The sequence below is a fragment of the Osmerus eperlanus genome, chromosome 1, assembly GCF_963692335.1.
Source record: "Osmerus eperlanus chromosome 1, fOsmEpe2.1, whole genome shotgun sequence".
NCBI lineage: Eukaryota > Metazoa > Chordata > Actinopteri > Osmeriformes > Osmeridae > Osmerus > Osmerus eperlanus.
In genome coordinates, this window is record NC_085018.1 from 11972857 (window position 1) to 11995909 (window position 23053).

General features: G+C 45.0%; 1 long non-coding RNA gene across 1 annotated transcript in view; it reads right to left on the reverse strand.

The window, feature by feature from the left end:
• Window positions 1-34: 34 nt before the first annotated feature.
• The window catches only part of LOC134019348 (uncharacterized), a 52486-nt gene continuing 29467 nt past the window's right edge, over window positions 35-23053 (reverse strand). Inside the window, exons 2-3 of the long non-coding RNA XR_009930008.1 lie at window positions 19971-20062; window positions 35-346 (exon numbers count right to left, since the gene is read on the reverse strand). This is a non-coding gene — a long non-coding RNA (uncharacterized LOC134019348). The remainder of the gene's footprint in view (window positions 347-19970; window positions 20063-23053) is intronic.

The window sequence follows — 23053 nt, forward strand, 5'->3', positions numbered from 1 at the left end:
CAAGTCCCTGAGCTCCTATGCTGACAGTCTCCCTCCATACTCCCTCCGAATCTTCCTGTGAGCCTTGGCTGACTGTTCAACATCTATGAATTGAACAAATGGGTGTCGCTTAAACTACACTTCAGTCTATCTATAGGATGGCTACTTTCGATGGGGTTGTTAGGTTGAGTGTGCTCCAGTCACAGATGTCCTTCCATGTCAGTGAGAGAGGACTGTCTTCTTCAGGCAACTCCATTGTTCCAGAATGTCTGCTCTCGTAGAAGTGTTAGGTCGAGTCCAAGAGAGTTGACGGGGGGTGTCCATCCGGCACTGGGAAAGATCTCAAACTGTTTTCCCAGCTACACTCCTGTAAGAAAAGAAAAGGAATGGAAAACCAGTTTCAAAACATGTTTTTTTTTTTTTCTCATTGAATCCACTATCAGTCAAGCTGCAGCAACTCACACAACCTATACAACTCTCCAGTCTGGCCATGCCAGCTCTATTTTCCGTTCCTTTCAGCCCAAACCTCAGCTGAGGCATGTCGGTTTGGTGGAGATTATCTGGAGGCAAGTGTGTTCAGCCAACTTGTTGTGCTCAGCAGGAATATGAGTCCAGTCCTCGGAGCAGGACAGCGGTGGCCCAGCGCTGAATAAAAGCCAGGTGCGGAAACAGGCAGGAAGAGGAAGAACTCCTCATCCCATCAAGGACTCCCAGCATCTGCCTGCCCCCGTACGCCCAGCGAAGCGGACCTAACCACAGCCAACGGATTCATTGCATGAGGGAGCACTAATTGGATACAAATATTAATGAATGAATCCTATCCGTGGAGGCAACAACCCCGTAATACCTCAAACAAACACTGTCAAGGAGAAAGGGTGTAAAAAAGTCTGTTGGTGGTAGGAGTGCTTATCGCTACAGAGGGACACAACACGAGGGGTGATTAATGGGCTTTGAGAACCTTCAGAAGGCGGAAAAAAACCACAACATTTAGCGTGTTTGCCGTGTCAGAACCTCGCGGCAATGAGATTGCATCAGCACGCTGGAAGAAAAGCTCTTCAGGCCAGGGGGAGTTGAACCCACTGTACCAACGCCAGCTGGACTAAGGTTTCGAATCTGGCCCGTTCTGTTCCTGAAAACCACTGTGAGTGGAGCTTTCTGATACAGTTCCACTTCAAACTGTAGCACATCCACTGCTAGTGGTATATAGATGCTTTCCAGTGGATGAGGTACACAAAGAGCACAGGAGAAGCATAGATTCATCACAATGGGAAACTGCTGTCCTAAGGAAGCTTTCCTGTCCTTAACTCAGACCTCAATGACGATGCCGGCTATCGCTCTAGGTTTGGTAACAACACAGGATCATGCCATCTAATGCACTTTTAATGCTCCAATGCTGCCTTTATAGTTCATTTATGTTTCTGTCTCTATTTTTCAGCTGAGTGTGGTGCTCTTAGCTTGGTGTTGCTTGTTATACAATAGGCCACAATAGTGCCTTCATAGGTGCCTCAGTCTGCCCTCCATGTGTCAGTGTGACTAGGAATCTAACAGGCTGTGACACGCATGCCACTTACAGTTAGAGAAACAGCCATGACTCAACACCAAAGAGAACAACAAATGAGAAAGCTATCTGACATATTCACCCCCCCCCCCCAAAAAAAAGAGTAATTCCCTGTCTTTAGTCATATTGAGGACAATATGACTAAAGAATGAGAACTGTACTGAATTATTTTCTTTAATGATTTGGTTAATATATTATGTTCAAAGAAGAGTATAAATATATATAATTCAACAGATCAATCATAAAACAAAAGGAAAAGATTAAATCCAACTTCGTATGGTTTAAATGAGAAATGTCCTTATCCTTTTGGAGCGCCAGATGGACAGAATAATTTGAAATCCTCTGCCTGACTTAAATTGGTCACCAAATATTTTTCATGTCTCCAATTAGACTTTGGCAATAGAGCCAATTTCAAAGTTAAAACACTTTGTTTATGACTCTGAGCCTCAAAGGCAAAAAATCGGAAATATTTTGCCTATCTACAGATTAGCCTGCCCTCGTACAGAAGAGACTCTGTGCTTGGCACATATATGATTAATTAGAAACCATTTGTATCAAACACTTTTCTGGGTGAAAGCTCAGCTCTGAAGTTGCTCGATAAAGGGGAACATTCACTCGACTCCAACTGCTTGGCCTCTAAAAACAGAACCCAGACTCGTCTACTGAAATCCACGCTTTCTCTGTTCTTCCTCCTCACTCTGGGAATTTCATTAAGTGTGTACACATTTACTCGTAATTAGGTCTTAAAATATGAAACCCTAATGAGTTTGCTGGAAAGCGAGGAAGAGCGAGCGAGGCAGAGTTTTGCCTCCGCTTCCTCACAGTTGGCCACACAAAAGTCGGAAGTTGTCAAAGGCTGGAGCTAATTAGTACCATGTCAATTAATACCCTTTGGAGTGTTTCCATCTAAACCAGTGCAGCTATACAGTCATCAGCATCTCCCTGCCACCCCACAAGCTATTGGCAAGCCCTGTGCAGTCATTCGTGACCTATTAGGGTGCTGGATTGATTTTAGAACATGGCTGCTGGTTCTCATCAGTGAGCATGCCCAGAGCAGCTGGCAGACCATGGACGGATCACTGCAAAGTGATGGGCAAGGGGCCAGTGACCAGGAGACAAGACTCTTAAGTCGATCACACAAACGGGCACATGCACACATGCACGCACACTTCGACTCCCTATCCATCCGTCAGTCCATAGACATCCCTCTATCCGCTCTCCGTTTCTCCTCCATTTCCCTCACACTCGCTCAGTCTCTTCCCCCTCGATCTCTCCCTATGGATTTTTGTGGTGTTTACTCCCTCTTCATCTGGTGCTCTCCTCAGGACTCCAGAGCTGTTGCCCCTCTCCCATTTCTTTCCCTCTTCGCACTCGTCTCTCTTCATCACTCTCTGTTCCCTTTGTCAGTCTGTCCGTCTGCCCGGCTGCACATCTGTCTCTCTCTCTCTTTCTGTTTACCCTTTTCTCCTCTGTATCACTCCATCTCTCCCACTTTTCTCAATCTACTCTGTGTCAGCCGCCCCCTACCTCCGGATTGGCCACTATGTCATGCTTTTTCCTCCATCAACCACTCCTGATACCTCTTTCCTCCAATCTCACACTGTGCTTCTCTGTCTCTTCATCCCTTTTCCTCTTCATGTCCATTGACCTCCCCCCTATTTTGTCCTGCATTTGGTCTCCTCTCCCTGTACCGGTCTTCTTCTCAGTCTCCATGCTCTATCTGCTTTTCTTCATCTGCCGCCGTTCTCCTCTCTCTTTCCTATCCCTTAGTCTCTCTCCCCTTCTGCTACTCATATCTCCACGAGGTCTTTCTGTTTCCGAGGCCTGTTCTCAGATGTGTGCCACAGCACACTGTATATCCACATCACCGTGTCAAAATAATAAGCAGGTCCCTTCAAGACATGGACAGGTGACAGCTAACCTCAGCCCAGGTGTCACTAGCGAGGGGGGCCGTAGCTCCAACAGGCCAACAACAACTTATTTCGGCAGAAAGCAAGCACAGCCTTGATTACAATCTAAGAAAAGATTTATTTGCAGAAGCGAATAGCCCGAGGTTACCACACAGCCCACTCCTCACTCCCCCCTTCCCACCACACCCCCGCACCCCTTTCCCCACTAAGTATTTCTGTAACTTGTTTGATGTGTCTGCTGATTATGAATCTGCTCAACACTGTCTTTGTACAAACAGACCCCCCCCCCCCCCCGGCTCCCCCATCTCCTATCAGATGGATGAAATCTATCATCAAAGCAGGACCCAGGAGGAGTTCAGGCAGTCTGCTTATTCAACTGAACCCGCCACCAGAGTCAAATCCCTTCCACCACGCTTATTAAAAAGGCTATTTTGTCATCTCCAATCCCAATTTGTCACAGTTGCTTGGCTCTGTGGCCCCCGTGTCAGGATCAGAAACCACAGAGCTGGCGGCACAACAAAAACATGGCTGTTCTGTTGAGTGTTTTGCGAGGCCACGCTAAGTTTTAATGGCTAGCCTGCTCCAGGAATGACAGAAAAACTAAACTGATCCGAGTCCAGACCTCTAAAAAACAAAACAACACGGTTAATATAAACAACAGAACGATTTAGTAGTAGTAGTAGTAGTATGGTGGAATGTTTCAAATACTGTGTGTGCAACACAGCACTGTAGGCACTGTACAGGGCCATTAGATGGACCTTCATTTTAAAAGCTAATAAAAGTAAAGTAATTAAATATGTTGACAAAAACATTGTCAACTATTTCTTTCACAAAAACAATGTTATTACCTTGGATGACTTGCAGCTCAAATTACCATATTTGGATGAAATACCGAGTTATCTATTCAAAGCATCTCCAAACACAGGACAAATTCTGCCAAATATTTAACCAGACACCCCTCTAATGTGGGTAGGATTCACACATTTGACTATTTCCAACTCTCCAGTGGCCCTCTATTATTGTTTGGAAGCTTTGCTGGATGTGATTCAGAACAAGAAACTGTATGTCTACAGCATCCAAAGAGCAGCCTCAAATATATGATTATGCTTATCATCTTCAACGATTTCAACTTTGAACCTCTATTCCTGGCTGTTTTCAAAAGACAACTCTCGCTCTCTCTCTCCTTCTCTCTCCATCCCCTACAGACAGGCCTCTGACTGCTGGCTGACATGCCACACTGCCAACCACCACTGCACGGGCACGTACATGCTCGCTCTGCCAGCTGCATAATTACTCAATCGCTCATCTCACGGGTGGCTGCCGTGCCTGAGCTCTGGCTTTGGCCAATGATCAGGGAGCGCGAGGGCAGGAGAGCAGGGGGATCTGGGATAACTGTAAGCTGGGACTGGCCCCACTGGCAAAGACGAATGGCAATGACGGAGCGGGAAGGGGAGGGGAGAGGCAGCTGACAGCTGTCGCTACACACAGGCCCCAGAATAGAGGAGCCTCCCTGGTCTCTGCCCGGCTGCCTGGCTCCTCTCTGGCCTCCCTCCCTCCCTGGGCCGGCCGCCCAGGGTCAGCTGGAAGCTCAGCTGAGGTTAGCATGTCGTGCCAGAGGTTAGACTGGGGATTAGAGGTCCAGTTGATCCTGTGTATGTAGTGGAGGGCCCAGAAACGACCAGCGAGGTCACTCAGGGGCAAGGAGGTGCAAGGCATGGAGAGACATCTAAAGAGAGCCTGCGGGGATAGCTGTCCGTTGGCCGTCCTCCTGAATGTGATCTGTCTTCAACACGCCCATGGCAACCATCTCCGCGGAGGGTCGACATGGTAATTAGCGATCATCACTCAGAGGGCCTTGGCGTCCTCTGTCATCGGGATGACTGCTAATGACACACCACCTCCACATCCACCACCACAACAACAACATCAATAACAACCACAATGGGGACGATCACTGAGCGAGCCACATAAGTACCCTCGACGTGACGGTGCTTCAGCTCTCTGAACTACAGCAGGAGACACGAGGCAGGCTCCTCTCAGGTCAGCGTCCCCTTTCAGTCTCACTTTCCCATTAGGATGAACTGTGGCCACTGTGCTGTCTCGACCTCTCCATTGCTCTTCCACTATACTGACTCAAAACTAGTCTCTCGTTGTCAACCTGTTAGCCTACGTTGCTCTTAGGGGGTTTGTTGACGACACATATTCAGGTGAGGCACTGCAGATCTTAACGATCCTTCTTATCGGTGGCTTTCTCTTCCTCTGCTCCTGCCTCGTTTAGTAAAGAATGCAAAATACAGTTGAAGTCAAATGCACCTTAGAATAAACTTGAGGGATTTCTTGGCAAAGCAGGTCCAGAGGTGCCAGGGCTGTTGGTGTGGAAGCAGCTACACAAACAAAGCCTGACAGGCAGAGAGGATATTAATTGGGTTTTTCATGCTCTCTACATTTCAACACTTAAGGTCGCTGGACTGACCTGCATGAAAAAGAGAGGATTTCCCTAGACCAAAACAAAGAAAATATTAAACTGGTAAAGACTGGCAAAGACACATAAAGGTGTGTTGGTTCCTTCTAGAGATATTTCTTTATTTTAAAGCTATTTCTGTGTCATGATACTTGTTTTCACAGCAAAGAAATATGTTGCTCATTCCAGTTTTCTTTTATGCAGATTATCTTTCTGTTTTTATGGTACTTAGAATGTTTTGTAGATAATCATGTTATGTACAGTCTCTAATCCCTGAATATATTCGAGCCAATAAACATTTTATGAGGACTTCAGACACACAAATAGCTCATGTTTTGCCTTTATCTCTGTAGAAATCCATGGATTCGATATCCAAAGACAACACAAATCCTAGATCTCAAGCAAAGTGCAAATATATACAACAACAAAGCAAACAGGGCACTCTCTCTGTTGTGTGCTCTGGCATTTCTCCCCGGCACACAGCCCAAATCATCACAACCACCAGAGCTCCCAGCAAGTACATTCCTTAGGATAAATAACCCTGACGAATATTGGGCAAGGACGAGGACTTTGTTGCCATTTGTGAGGTGAAAATACTGTAATTAAGACAAAGCACCTTGGCTCTGATAGGATCACTTGATGATAAATCCGGATGTTTGCCGTTGCTTTCTTTCCCAACAGCCCCGCCACTGACCCCAACACCCCCCCCCCCCCAAGACCCCCCCCCCCCCCCCCACACACACACACACACACACATCTCTGTTTCCCCCAACAGTGCAGTTCATTTCCCCCCCCACCTCACAGCTGGAAGACTCTCATTGCGCACATTCCGGGCCCAGCACCATTGCGCATTCAGCCATAAGATTCCCATTAGAGCAGCCAGCGGTCACAGAGGCCACTCCACAGTGTGTGTTCCTCCTCACCTGGCTGTGTGGTGGAGCGGCCTCCCAGTCTGCCCCCCCCCCCCCACACTCCCTCCATCTACAAGACCAGGTTTCCCCTGTCCACCGCGGTCATTAGAGTCCTATATAAAAAGGCCACACAAAAAGACTGGGAGTTCCAGGTGAGCGGTGGAAGAGGTGTAGCGGGGTGGATTAGGCCAGCCATGTCCGTCTACCTAATGGACCATCGACAAACTCACATTCGAACTCATCTGTGTCATGGAATGGAAGAAATGGGGACATTCAATTTGATTTTCTAAGGACATTTCCCAAAGAAGCCTCTTTTCTAAGGACATTGAACATGCTACATTCTGAAAAGTCACTGTTGTGAGAACAGTTGGTCTGACTAGGCTAGCTTCAGCCTTACAGGACATGGTCCTATTACATAAAAGTGATAGCAGCAACTGGGATGTAAAGGCCTAATGCATGGAACGCTGCTTTCTGATCTCTGAATTTTGGAACTCGCCACACCTACCATTTTGCTGAATATCTTGTTATTGTACTGTGGATGATTTTTCATAATAGCATGTTCAAAGAATACCTCCTCATCATTTTAGAAAGCCTCTTCACAAATCAATAGCTGGCTACCCACCCATAGCACCTTACTGTAGCTACACACACACGGGCTCTCGCACACAGACACACAAAGACGCGGCACATTTATCCCTGCACAATTATACATAAGAGGCCTCTAGAAGGGCTCAGATTTCTACCGCAGCCTTTTCAAGCCCTATAAATATTTTGACAACCCAGTCCCAATTCTAACAAGGCTCTGGGGAGTATGGGAGATGTAAAGATTGCAGGTCGGGCTGGTAGCAAGGGAAAACCACACAGTTCTCGAAGAGAAACCGCACAGATATGCATCCACAAATAAATAAAACTGCCAAACATATGAACCCGCAGGGTTAGCTGGTAGTCCATCTATGTTTGCGCCAACTTTTACTTTTAGGGGATGACAGTTTAGAGCAGAGAGTCATCACAAAACGGATTGCCTCGATGTCGGAAGCAAAGTTACGAGGCAAGCGACAAACAGGAAACATAAAGCGGTTTCCACCCTTTTAGGTTTATGTCTGCCAGCCACATGTTCACATTAGAAATCACTGTGTGCAGATGGCTCCCCTATCAGTCGCGATAGTTACAGTACAGCATCACCATCGGGCGCTCCCCTCCAACAGCTGGCAGGCTCGGTGGGGTAGCGTGCACGGTAAACACTGCATTACATCATCCCATGACCTCTGGATGAGCCTGCTGCCCAGGTGACACGCCGTCAGGTAGATGCTAAAATACAGCGTTTTGCCGTTTTTCCAGCCAGCATGCTGATAAGCTGCTAGCCAACGAGAAGGCGCCAACGCGAGTATGCTACCGCTCCCGTCTGAAAGCACCCTTGGGGAGTAGGCCTATTCAGGAGCTATGAAGAGCCTGTTAATGAATTGACTGTCTGCTAGACCTTCAGGTTTCAAAACACAGACATCATGGTCCACGTGTTTATCCATTTGAGATGCTGCTTTTCTTGCATTTTCGTCCCAGCCTGAAATGTTAGGCCATGACATTACATCAAATAAATCCACTTTAACAATTTCTGTTGCCATTCTGCTAATGGGTTTCAGAGGTGTTTTTATCCAATTACACCGCCTTGAAGGTGAATCACAGGGAATAATTTTTCCCTCTACTCTCACCGCCTGGTCTGCAAATGTACTGTACACTACACAATGTACAGCAGCTCCTATCCTCCAGTCTGGTTTACACTCACTGTAATGTACCTTCCCCCCCCCCCCCCCCCTCAAGAAAAAGAAATTCTGCCACGTACTGCTTCTAAGTTGACTGACAGGCCCATCACACCACTCTCCATTACTGCCTAATCAATCAATTCATTGTATTACCCTGGAGGCGGAAAAGCCAATCTTTCATGTGAAAATGACCACACCACTAAGCGAATGATTCTAGGCAGGAATAGCGCCGGGTTTTAATTTGGGCCAGAGAGGAGTAGCTAGATGAGTCCCCTTCAAAAGAGGTTTGGCGAAAAGTTTTCTCATTATCTTTCCTTAAATTAAATATTGTGTTAGCAATGGTCCATCATCCCCCAGCTCTGAAATAACTTCTCTTTTGTTTAAAAAATGTCAACTTTAAAAACCCTTCTGAACAAAGTAAAAAAAAGCCCCCCCCCCAAAGAAAACATCGTAAACGACTCTGTGTAGTGTTTCCCCGTCCTGCATCGGGGACCTGGGGACTGGGACTGTCAACAATGCAGCTACACAGACAGACATCCAGCCGTGCCTACTCCGATACAAAGTAAACCGTGTGTCTTAGAAAGTCTACCCTCTTATGATGTGGCCTTCCCCTCTGCACCGGGCTGAATCATACCTTTGAGCATCTTGAAGCAGCACACCCCGCTGGGAGATCCACACAATAATCAACAGGGACTATGGGGACAGGGAGGGGGGAGAGAAAGAACTCTCAGTCCCATGATCACTATCATTATAACCGTATTACTATTATTATTACCACTATAAACAGCATAATAGCCATCAGGCACCCATCAACATCACTGCATGTGGCCAGAGGAAGACTATCTGACGATTCAATTCTGCTCCAGTCAGTACATTGTCTGTGGGCCTCAGCTGCAGGCTCAAAATAAAGACGATTTTATTGTTTCGAGGAGAAACATCTGCCTATATGATACTGTATAATGACAAATGTAACATTTCATAAGCCAAGACACACAGTAGATTTGACAGTTTGAAACTTGAACATGGCCGTTGTAAGCACAGATTTCAGAATTCTATCAGATATAATCTGATTCACTGTACATCTGATAGCTGTTCATACAGTACTGGCTGATGTGTCTGAACACATGTTAAGTAAACCAATAAGAGCATTACATGCATGTACTGTATACACTGATATTTCCACTTCAATGAAAGCCTGACTGTTTCAGAAAGCCAATAGAGAACAACTGACAGACAGATTCTACCAGAATGTTCCAGAATAATCACGTCACCTATTCATCTTCCATCCTCTTCTAAATTGAAGACTGGGTCTTCACAGTGAAAGTTGCATTATGAGAGTGAGTGACTAGGCTGAAGTAAACACATTTAGACCATTAGTTCACTCAGAAACACCAACATTAATCTCCTTTTGACTATATTCAACAGAAAATGGCTGCCACATTGGCAGCATTTTTCATCACTACCCGTTTCACATTCATAACCGAAAACAGCACTGCATTAATTATTATGCTGAACCAGGAGAGCCATGAAATATGAAGTAGGAGGTGCTCAAAAAGTATGGACTACCACCGAATTAAGAAGAAGGTGATGACAGTGTGCATGGCAGCTTTCAGACTACCTCCTTTCATTTTTCTTAATTACCGGGCAAATATTCTCCCTTCTTCTGCTTCATTACCTTCTTTGTTGAGCGGTTAGTGATGTCAAAGACAAGATGGAAGGACAGGGTAGCGAAGCGAGAGCTAAAAGGATATAGATCGCTCTTGTCGCTCCTCTTTAGAGAGAGATCAGCACCCCCCCCTTCCCTCCACCCCCCCCCCCCCGCCGACCTTCCAGGAAATTTGTGAGTCTCTGTTTGTTTCTATAACTCGCACTGCGCAGCTGACAGACGAAGGCCGGCGGACGCAGGGTCGAAATCGGACAGAGACGGAGAGAGAGAGACATGGAGAGAGAGAGAGAGAGAGAGAGAGAGAGAGAGAGAGAGAGAGAGAGAGAGAGAGAGAGAGAGAGAGAGAGAGAGAGAGAGAGAGAGAGAGGAAACCAGCTTGTATGAGAGAGATTGTTTCTAAAACACAGATCAAATGTTTATTTTAAAGCCCAGAAGGATTCCAGCAATTGTGTCCCAATTTGGGAAAATGTGGTTCATTTAGACGCACCCTGGATTTTCACCACTCCCTGGCTCTACCCCTCCATTCTCTCTCAGACTGTGCAGTGAAATTGTTATTCCCAAGTCATTATCTTATTTGTGTGTCTCCACTCGGCTGCAAATCCTCCAGGTATTCCTCCTTAAACTCAAGTAGCTCCTCGGCACCACAGCCTCAGCTGTCAATCACGGTGTTGCCGTTGGAGAGAGAGAGAGATAGAGGGAGAGTCTTGAGCATTAGTGGAGAGAGAGAGAGAGAGATAGAGGGAGAGTCTTAAGCACTAGTGGAGGGGAGCTGAAGCTAGAGGGGACTATGAGCGTCCAGGCGAGAGGTCAGGCACTTCAGTTTGCTAGCTGCTATGGAAACGGCTGGAGACCAAGATAACTTCTTCTCTTGAGTGTTGAGATAAGATTGTGCTTGCAGGGGATGTACAAAAAGCAGAGGACTAATTGGAACTTGGGTAAAGTTTGACAGAAGAATGCCTGAGAGAGGACTCAACAGTAAGACCTGGATGGAGAAAAGTTATCTGAACGGAATATTTTGTCCAAATAAGCCCTCCCTCTTGTTTCTTAATCAGGCTACCATTGGAAACATGCATATTTCAGTTTCAGAAAATGTGTACTTCTAGTAATGCCATCTGAAGCCTCCATCAGCACAGGGACAGCAGCTGGACTCCCCAAATCACAAGTTAGCACAGACAACAGTTGATAATAAGACAAAAACAACACACAGCCATTTAAAAAGGGGAGGAGAGATGTGTTGGTCTAATATCAGAGCCCAGAGTCTGTGGTGCCTTGAGATGGTTAGGGGGAGCGTTCCGTGGACGGGAGTGCATTTGAGCTGAAAGACCAATCACCAACGTAGTCGTCCTAAGGCCGCGAGCAGGCATTTGGGACACAAGGAGCTCTTTATCTATCCCCTCTCTACCTACACAGACACCTTACACAATTGCTACACTAACTCACCCTGCACGTCCTATGACTAACTTGTGCACTCACACACGCACACACAGCTTCCTCTACATCGGCCCTACTCCCCCCCCAACCCCCCCCCCCCCCCCACCCCAGCTCCTTCTACACATAACTAAGTTGGTTTATTCGCCGCCTCTGATGGCCAAACACAGGGGTGCTTGTGTGCAGCATGGAAATGAGCTACGTGCACCAGCAGCCCAGTGAGGTCTGTCTCGTCAGATTAATCCCTCGCGGGTCAAGGTCAGACACATTACAACAATGGCAGCCTGGTTATAAGCATGTCTTAAGACTTTTGAGGGGTCTAATTTCATTCCGAAGTGTGATCCAAAGTAGGCGAGGCCGAGGTGAGCAGACACGTAGCCGGAATTATGGGCGACCGCCTCAGCACCTCGTTGCGATTGCCCATTACTCCCCTTCCACATCCGAATTCAGCAATCACTGCAGTGCAGAACTAATGAGAGCATTAGAGTCGAGGATGCAAGCGACCTGCTCGCCGTGCAGTGGTGCCGAAATACACAATTACAGCTAGGTTTGGTCCAATCCGAAGAGTAGACTTAGTGTGTACCGTACACGTGATAGGCTGGTGTTGACATGACAGCAAAACACAACACTGTGTCTTTGTCTTTACTCTTATCAAACCCCCGCTTGCACTATCTCTCGCTTCCATGCATCGTAATGAGTTAATTCCCCTTGTGAGCTGTGGTGGAAATTTTGGAATACAGTTATAATGTGTGTGTTTTATATATGAGAAATGTGTTTAAAAGTTGGTTAAGAAGCTTGATACAGTGAAAGTTGATTCAACTCATTTGGCAGAGATGCCACCTGTAGTTTTATAACACCTAACTAGGAGACGTGAAGTCTAGGGACGGGAAGTCTGGGTGACCTGGGAGAGTTCTTGTCACCTGGGGAGGATGAGACAGCTGGTCTGGAGACAATGTGGATTCAATTGTATTGTTATTGTGATCTGAGGGAGCAGTTTAAGATAGATGAACTGATCAAGCTGCTCTGACCCTTCCTGTTACATGGGTGGTGTTAATTAAATACTTGTTTGAAGTTGCCCACACAAAGGACAGTTGACCATTTGACTGATCAACTTCTGTGGTTTTAGTATCTACTGGTTTGGGGAGAGATGCCACATCAAAGAACTGTGGGACACTTGGTATGGAGTCAAACTGTCACTGAGCAGTGCTGACCAATCACAGAGTTTGATACATTGAGGATTGACCATCAGAAGAACCATTTGATCTAAATTTTATATAAGGCAGGGTTTTAGGGTTGTTCTTTATCACTCTGGCGAACGACCTGTGGCTAGCACCTCCTTCGTTATGACTGATCACAAAGTACTTTGTTAATTCTTAATTTGTACAAGCAAATCACAAGATAGATCAAGCAAAATAAATTTATTGAAACCGCCATCTCTTGACTATTCAAATCTACACAGTGCCACTAGAATTCTGCCATTACAGAGCCCAGGCTGTTAGCAAAGAATGTTCTTAAAATTGAAAGTCAATTTTCCGTTGTGTGAGTTTCAGGCAGGATGTAAAGCCCATTGATTGGTTGAGGCACTGGCTTAGAAGTACTGGTGTATTTGCAACTTATATTTTTTATTTTATTGTATATTTTATTTTAATTCTAAATCCACTTAGTATTGTTAGTTTATGTACCCTTAGTATAGTTAGACCTCATATTTAATTTTTTAAAGATTCCTCTATGTTTAATGTATGCACCTTCCTGCCAAAGCAAATTCATTGTCTGTGCGAACTATCATGGCAAATTAAACCCATTCTGATTCTGGTTTTGGTTTGCATGCAAATAGCATGTTGGAGGTAATCTGTTTGACAGCATTACAAAGGAGGGCAGAGGGCGTGACATCTATGTTTGATTGTTTTTTTGTTTTTTTCAGACAACCACACACGGAATCTATATTTCTTTCTCGTTTAATAATTTGTAGTTTAAGAATTTATGATGAACATGAGATTGGGGAATAATCTTTTGACAGTTACGATACAGGCAGTCACATGAAAGGCCTGTCCTACTGTATATAAATAACTATTTAACAGTTTGTCTTGAACTGACTTCTACAGTTTTCTTTGTCAATAAAGAATAGATTTGTTTATGGTAGCCTAGCTCATTTCTGGAAAAAATCTAGAATCTGCCTATCTGCTATTTCCAGATGTCTGCAGCATGAGTCAGAATGGTCCAGGAGGGTCTTTACATCTAAGTAATGACTGTAACGATGTTTGAAGTAATCATCCAAATCAAGACAGCCATTCTCATAGAACTGCCCAAACAGGAATCAGGGGGGGGATCCTCAACTGAAGCACAAAAAAACAGCCAGACAGACAGCCAGACACAGACACTGACACTCACACACTGACACACACTGACAAGCCCCCACACACGCACACAGAACCATCCGCCAATCACCATCCCCCCCGCCCCCCCACTTGTGTGCACATAATAATATGATAAATGAACGCCGACGCGGGTGCGCTTCATTATTCCTCAACGCGGCCCGCGCGCGCCAACACCTGATAGAGAAAGGCGCGGCTACTTGTGGAAGCAAACACAACGCAGTGCCAAATCTTTCAGCAACAACATCTAAAAACAAATGGCTCCATCCATCTGTAATGATGTGTCAGAGCCCAGCCTTGTGGTCCCACAGGAGAGGTGAACACTCATATTAGTATGAGGCCACACATGCCCTGTGCGACACTGCACATTCATCACAGAGCAACAGGGGTGGTGGACCCTGGGCTAACGCAACATAACAAACAGGCTCACTATGGCACTGTTAATGACCCTCTGTTGGCTTACTAGTGTCACAGTAATGGCTTTCTGTCTTACTGGAGAATGTCATCAGCAGTCACAACATATTAGGAATCCCAGCATACAGAATCCTGGCCCATGGGTGATCATTGGAGAAATCATTTAGTAATTGATGGATAACAGTGCTCTTCACAGGTGAAACGCATGCATGAAAATAGGTTAGGCTTGTGATCAGCTGCAGCATTCTGTATATGGTCATGTAGACAGCATATTGAGTTTACAGGGTATTGTGTGTGTGTGTTTTGTTCCTGTGTGTAGCAATGTGAAGGCTGTACACATGTTTATGTGTACTGTATGTTTGAACACAGTAAATGTGTAAATGTGTTTTCTTCTATAATTGGTCATATTCTGCTCAACCAGAAAAGAAAAGCAACACTACTCCGCTGTCGCAATCGGAGGTCACACTTCCGGACCAATCAACAAACGCTATTTTGCAGTGCCCCCCCCCCGACATTTTGAGCCCTAAGCAACCGCCTATGTTGCCTACTGTGTACCATTGGCTGCCATATTGCTAATGTATTGTTATCCTGTCCATATTTTTGCCCGTTTATGTCAAGTGTAAGCAACAAAAACCTCCTTCTTTTATATGTACCAGTATATGGTTACTTAGTAAACTGGTGGTTTGGTAGTAGTGTTGGTGACCCCAACGGGCCCCAAGTGTTTGCAGAATAACAACCCGATCCACTCTAGTCACCAAGTTCCAAACCACCAGAAGAGCAGATGAACATGGATGATGCTTCTACAATAAAGCTTCCACAGGAAAGTTGGGCCAATTGCTGTGCTTTATTTCATGTACATGTTTCCAAGCTGTGGACATTGAGCTGTTGAGCACACACAGCATGACGCCACATGCAAAGGCACATACAGAGTCTGGAGTATATAAAAGCTCCCACCTTCAGCTTGAACACAACTTACTGAATGCATTCCCATAGTTACAAGAATTAAAAATCCATTTGATAGGTACAGTATGGAAATTGCTGTCAGCTTGAGACCTTAAGCAGCCTTGATTCTTTGGGTGGTAAGGAAGTAAATAAGCCTCTTTTAATGAGAAACTAAGTCACATTGAGCTTAAACACATCCCTGGATCACAATGTCACTCCTAGAACTACAGTGGTAGCACCTACTGTATATAAATCTCTGTGGTGTTCTTTTTTTTCTTATGATACAGAAAGTGAGGGAGGGATTAAATATTTAAGGACACTGTATTGTCCTGTAATATATGATTGCGTGTGCAGTACTGAACTACAGGGGTTTGCTCTTATGTCAATCCTAACCTGTTTTGGTAGCTTCAGATACATAACTGATGCTGCAAAGTTGTGATGCTTCACAGTCTGTGTTTAATTGAGGCCTTTCTTTGCCAGACCAGAGATGTTCTGAAGGCTTGATGGTGAAGTAGGACTGGCAGACAGTTGGAGGTGTGAGGGGTACAGTCAGATCTTGTGAGTCAATCTAAGGCCATTACTGAGCCACAGGTGGATGATGTACAACTGAACAAAACACACAACAGAACCACAAATGACATCCTTCTCTGAAGCTAGGACTCTGCATGCAGTTAAATACCTCCTGCTCTGGTCAATAATGTGTTCAGCCAGACCAGCTCCTTGTTAGGGCCCTCTCTTCCTTAATTTGTACCAGTCAGGAAAAATGCTGCTCTGGTCAACATAACACAACTATACACACACAAACACACACACACAAAGGCTAAAGAAGAAAGGGTGTACCCCTTCTCTAGTAGAGGGAAGAGGAAGGAGGGAGAGCTTGTGTGTGAGAGTGTGAGGAAGGGAGGTGGGAGGAGAGAGAAGCTGAGGACACTGGTTGATGGATCGTTTGCACACAGGCGTCACCCCGATGGCTCTGAACTCAATCAAATCCTCCTCATTCTTGACTACGTATTAGCCAGGGCAAAACCCTTTTCACTCCCTCAATTAAATCCCTGCTCACACATAATTAACGACTGTTTTGTCCACAGATCAATAAAAGGCCTGTTCATTAAAAGTCCCGTTGCATCCTCAAAGATCCCCTGGCAAAAAGTTGAGTGCTAACCAGGGGGCGGGGTCATGCCCGGCGATACAATTATTTGCATTCCGATGCCTTGTCATTCCACTGCCCCAAGGTGGGAGGAAGTCAAAAAGAGGGAGTGAACCACTAGTGTTTAAAGGAGTAGATGCATGTGGTAGCTTATTAGTTTGTACACTCTGTCAAAGGAGAAGTGTGTGTGTCTGTGTGTGTGTGTGTGTGTGTGTGTGTGTGTGTGTGTGTGTGTGTGTGTGTGTGTGTGTGTGTGTGTGTGTGTGCAACATGGTGAGGGTGTTTATTTACAGAGAATTAGCAGGATGTTGGCGATTGAACACCAAAGAGGGTTTGCTAAGAGAGAGGCGGGGGCCCTTCCGGGCCTTCGTCACTCTACGTGGATGCAAAAACAAAAGACTTCAATGTTTGGTCTTCATGGATATAAAATCGATGAGACCCAACGGAGGCTCAATTTAACACCCTGCCTGCCACCCAGCTGCCATAGACAACACTGGTTGATGAGATGGACTGCAGCACACAGTAGTGATCAATACAGACTCGATATGCTCTCAGTTCTCACTTCTCTCATCAGAGCTGATGGAAAGAGATCTCCACAGAGGGCTTACAAGACTGGTACAAAGGAGTACAGTGCTTTTATAATTATACAGAGAGCAATATGTCTGTTCTCGCGCTGCCTTAAAATCATCGTCAGATAGGGAATGATATTGTCTAATACCGGCACCGCTTGTCTTGACGTAGAGCCCCGAGGTTCATCTCATTAAATAATACATAGCGTTATCGATCGCCGTGAGTTGTCGGGGGGGGGGGGGGAGTCGGGCTAAATGATACGATATCAGGTTGTGTTACATTTCTCTCGACAGACAGACTACAAATTACACCTGTTTCTTTGGATGTACAGACCACACTTTGCTGTGCCACAGCCTTTGACTGTAAACGCCAGTGAACTTGTTTGGCCGGTCATGCATTAAAGATCTCAACATACCCCTGTTTATCCAGCCTTGCTGATGATGCATGTCTCAATACAATTACATATCTGCATACAAACAACATACTTTTCCGGCTTCATAACATTCACTAGGTCTTTACATAATGTGTGATTATCTCATCAACAAATCTGCATTCTCCTTTCTCCACAGCTCTCCATCCAAGCCAAAAGACAATCTGAATGCTAATACTGAATACATCTCATAGAGACCAGCCTGCTGAGCTATACTGACATCTGTCCTAAGATTCACCATTCACTGGGTTCATCAAAGTAGACACAGCAGAATGGATTCCATTTTTTACTTTGACTAACAGGCCACTGTGTGGGAAATATTATTTTTCAAAACCAAGCCTCGTCTTTATTTTGGTCTTTATTCATTGCAACTGAATATTGGAAGGTTTGAAATGAATACATTAAGTCTTCAGTACTGCTGATACAGTAGTACTATACCACTTGCTGTGCTGTGGTGATCCATTCATATTCATCATTCACTGGGCTGAATACAGTGGAATATGTTTTGCCTTGGACAATATTTGATACCTGGCCAATATTTGGAGATATAATCAATTTCTAAATATTCAGCCTCGTCTTTTATACGTGAAGTGGCCACATTAGTCACCATATAAAGGAAACATTTCACTTTGTCAACTGTAAAAGTGGATTACCGTGTGCACAATTTGGAGCTTTCTCAACAGTCTACATCCTCGCATACATTTGATACTGTTTATGAACTGGTGTTAAATCACCCTTTTACACTCTGAGTGTGTCTGCTGTGTTCCAGCCAAGAAGTCAGGGAAGCTTTATGTAGTATAATAGCCTAAAACACAACCATATAACTTCCATATTTATATCCTTTATGCTGGGGAATTGACTGTATCCATTCAGGCGGCCTATGTTCACATTGGTGTAAAGACCCAGACTTGTGGATTATAGTATCTAAAGCACACACCCACACACTCACACACATGCATACTCACACACACATATTCATTTAGACTGCCCATTTTCCTGACTGGTGAGACTACTGGTAAATTTTAGTGCTAAAGGATTGAGGGATAAAGAATAATCTTGGATTAAAACCATTTTTAAACCAATCTACATCAACAGCCTGGCAATGGTAAACAAAGTGCACCATTCCTTGTCTTCTGTTTTGACACTGTACACACTCCAATGGTTGGTTTATATTACCAAACCATTCTCCCAGTGTGGCATCAAAGTAATAAAAGGAGAAAAACACACAATCAAAACCATCCCCAAGGTAGAAAAGAGCACATAAGATATGAGCACATAAACTGTAGTAAAAAATACAGCTCTACTGGTAGTTGTGGACTGAAGCAACGTGACACACAGAGCATCCCCATACAACCCAACTGCAATGGATATAGTATAGTACCTAAAAGCTAGCAGCACCTAGGATATTGCCCTTGACTTGACCAGTATGCAGCCCACTGTCTGGTGTGAGTCACCTAAATGAGACCTAAATCCTTCAGCCACCGACCTGTTTGGGAGAAATGTAGTACCCAAGAACTCCCTAAAAACACTGAGACTGTGCCTCAGTACACACACGATTATGATATCCTGTGCATTCAATTACAGATACGGCAGATGGTGTAACCAAATTCAAACCCACATAATCTGAAACTATGTTTTAGTTAGGCATTACCCCTGATATTAAAGACCTGACACATGGCTGGACATATTAGGTCGGGTGGGCCCACAAAGTCGGTAATCCCATGAGTCATCAGATTTTGGTTGAGCGATAATCCAGAATACTGGGACCACATGAGGACAGAAAGGAGAGGCTCTTCATTTGGATTTTCTCTTTATAATCCACTCAGTCGCTGACTTTGTTTATCATGCTAATCTGGATCTGACGCTGTATCCTTTTGCATATCATTATTGATGAACATGTTGATTAATCATTGATTAATCATAGCGTGTCATGAATGCATTTATTAGGCAGGAGATTTTCAGAAGGCCTTGAAACATGAAAGCACCTTTTAAATGTCAGTATAACGAGGGAATTCAAATATCTACCGCTTGAAACTGCAGGTTTGAAATGTGCTTTTATACCTAACCTTGACTGTTAATGCGTGTCTTGATTTTCAAGAGGTGCATTATTCCTGTGTGCAGGTATTTTTCTTTCTTTTACATGGAAAATTATGTGTAGATTACTCTTTATTGTTCTCTCCTACTACTTATGATTGCTTAAGCAGCGACATACTTTTACAGTTTATGGCATGGTAAACCTTTCTTTATGGGTGAGTCTTTCAAGTAAACACAGTACATTCACGAGGCCTGTCGATCATTTTCTCCGAATGCAAACATAGTTAAGATGTATAACCCGCCTTTGAGCTTGTCTGCATAATGGCAAGATGCATGATGCTATGAGTACACACATATAAAAGACTTGCTCATCATAATTAGATTAACACACCTGGCTAATGTTGAAGAAGCACGATCTGAACCCCAGCTGTCCTCTTCAAGACGGCAGGCCTCGTTCCCCTCTCCCCATCTCCTCCACGGTCCCTGCAACAGAAGGAACAAGAATCAACTTCATTGTTTTCCTAACTTGAGAAGAATTAATTTCCCAGATGCACGCCTAATGGCAGACAGGGGGGAGGGGGGAAGGTAATTTGCTAATGGACGAGAGAAAAATGGTGAGACCCATCTCCCTGGCGAACGGAAGAGAAATACCCTAACACTCTGTCTGGAGCGAGCCAGGGCAGGAGCTAAAGTGGTTTTGGAAAAAAAAGTCATTAACTGTCTTCTTGCACTCAGGTGGGGGTGTGTTTAGGGGGGGGGGAGGGGGGGTTTGGGGGAGAAAGAGAGAAGAAGCCATCACTTTGTTCAGTCGAGAGCACATTCAATAACCCACAGACTTCATTTAATTACCTTCTAACCACCCCCCCTCCCCCCCCCTCCCCCCCCCCCTCCCCCCCCCATGGTACAAAGCAGGGTCCCGTGAGAGGCTGCCATGTCTACTTAAATAATTTTAATTACAACCTAACTGGAATCTAATCACGCAAACTTTGTCCTGGCGATGAAGATTACAAAGGAGGTACATGGTGCATCCTGTGTAGCTACAAGGCAGAGGGCAGTGGCCCTGCACCATAGTTGTTAACGTTTACATTACCATCTAGCCATTTGCACATGCCTGGCTAGCCACATGCTAATAGCCTGCCGTGCTGCTTGGGTGCACAGGTGAACGTGATGAGAGGATATGGGGTTGCATAAGAGGCACTGGTGACCCTCCTTTACTGCAAAATTGATGGTAGTTATAAAATCAATGGGTAAATATGATTTTCATTCTGGGTAAGATATTCCAAAACTGTAACTTGTATCATCGTTCACTAGTTTAATGATTCAGATTGTTATCCTGCCTGCTTAGTACGACAAGCAATGTAAGCAGACCAGAGGAGAGTATCAACAAACGTGACATTTAACCACAACGTGATTAGAGAAAGGTTATTGACTTGAAAAAACTAATTCAGATCAGCATTGAATTGTTAACAAGACCTTGAGGAAACACTGGGGCTCAAAGTCCAGGTAATCAGATGCATCTACTATGGAGAGTGTCTAGACTGACCGGGACACTAGAAGTTAGTCAGTGTGAACTCTGTACTGTAGCTCCTGCATGCTATGCTAAGAGACCCAATAATATAAAAAAAAAATATATATATATGTATTTACTATATAGTACCATAAAATAAATTCCCTATTTTACTGTTGTTCCATGGGTTTATTATACTTTTTTTTATTCAGTCAGTGAGAGAGAAACAATATCACACTGTTAGCCTCTGAGCTTATACGTCCATCCAGACAGCCGACACCATAGGAACCACAGTGGTTGTTGTTGTTCATCAGCCGGAGACTTGTGCTTTCTCATTCTGCCCTGTTTTTCGGTTGCCTTTGAACCTTGTGGGATTTTTTTCTATTCATTCACCTGAATATGACCATGGTTAACTAAGTGGAAAAGCAACAGGCTGATCAGTATAATAGACCCATATCAGTATTTCGAACTGGAAACAAAAAAAAAAAAATAATAATTTAATTTAGACCTTGGAGAAAAACAAAAGTCTGAAAGGATGAATAGAACTGCACAACATATCATCCATACAGAATGAGGCCTGAGTAAAGTAACAAGGTTCAAAGTAACTCCTTTAACACAGGTGATCACAGAAAAGAAAACTGTCAGATAGCAAATACAATAAAAACAAGGTTGATGAGTATCATATGATTAAGCCAGGCAGACAGATTTTCATTCCCCCCCCAAAAAAGAACTTTTAAGAACCAACATCCCATAAAATTGGAAACCAAATGGAGGTAAACTAAAGAGAATCTTGTCCAGTGGTTGTTCCTCCTGCTGTTCAGTCCAATACATGTGATGTGGGTGCAACCAACAAAGTATTGGGTACTGTGGTGTTTTAACTTACATATTACTTTAAACCCCTTAACACAGTACTGGATCTGACAGAAGGGGCTTGGGTTCAGTTTAAACTGAACAGTTTAAACTTGCTGTGGACACACATTTTTTACTCAAGGGTCCATGGTGACCTTTCAACGGTTTCTTGACATTGGTAGGGACATACTGTCCCTACTGTCTGCCCCTCAACCTCTGCCCATGTCCAACAGGTCAACGTTCAATGAGCAGCAGTCTCCATGGCCTGGCATCATGCAGAATTCGCCTCACATTCCCCAAAGAATTCCCACCAGGAAGCATCCATTCTCTTGGGAGGAATAACAGTGGGAGACTACACGCTTCCTGGAGCGGCAGCTTTGGGTGACCACGTCCAACAAAGGCAGATGATACTGTATCTAATCTCTAAATCACTGAGGTAACTACATGGCTGGGGGCACCGGGAAAGAGGGGCAAAGGGGGGGGGGGGCGGGGGGGTAAAGGCAGGGGTTGGGATTGTCTGTTCAGAAATGATATGATCCTGTCCCCCCAGGCGTGCGTGTGTGGTGCAGTGAGGCCCCTGTGTGTCGGGGGGGGTATTAACAGATCAGCTCGGCGGTGGCACCAGCAGCCACCCGGGTACTTTAAAGTCAGCTCCTGAGGTGCTGCTTCAGAGCACTGCTGCTGCAGAGCAGGATAAACGCACCACAATCCCAGAGGCCTTGGGCTTCCTGAGCTCCACTCAGCCTGTCTAACCCTCTCTCTCTCTCTCTCTCTCTCTCTCTCTCTCTCTCTCTCTCTCTCTCTCTCGCTCTCTCTCTCTCTCTCTCTCGCTCTCTCTCGCTCTCTCTCTCTCTCTCTCTCTCTCTCTCTCGCTCTCTCCCTCCTTCCTTGTACCATCCTTCTCTGCTCTCTTTTATTCAGTCCATCTTTTCCTCTCATCCTCCTTCCATGAGCCCCCCTCCCCCATCCGCCTCCCCCTCCCTCGACCCTCTTCTTCCCCTTCCTTTCACCATCCGCCTGTGTTTTTATTTATCCCTCAGTCCTTCTCCCTTCCTCGTTTCATCTCGCTGTCTATCCATCTTTCCCTCTCTCCAGTCTCCCAGGGAAAGAGGCTTAAG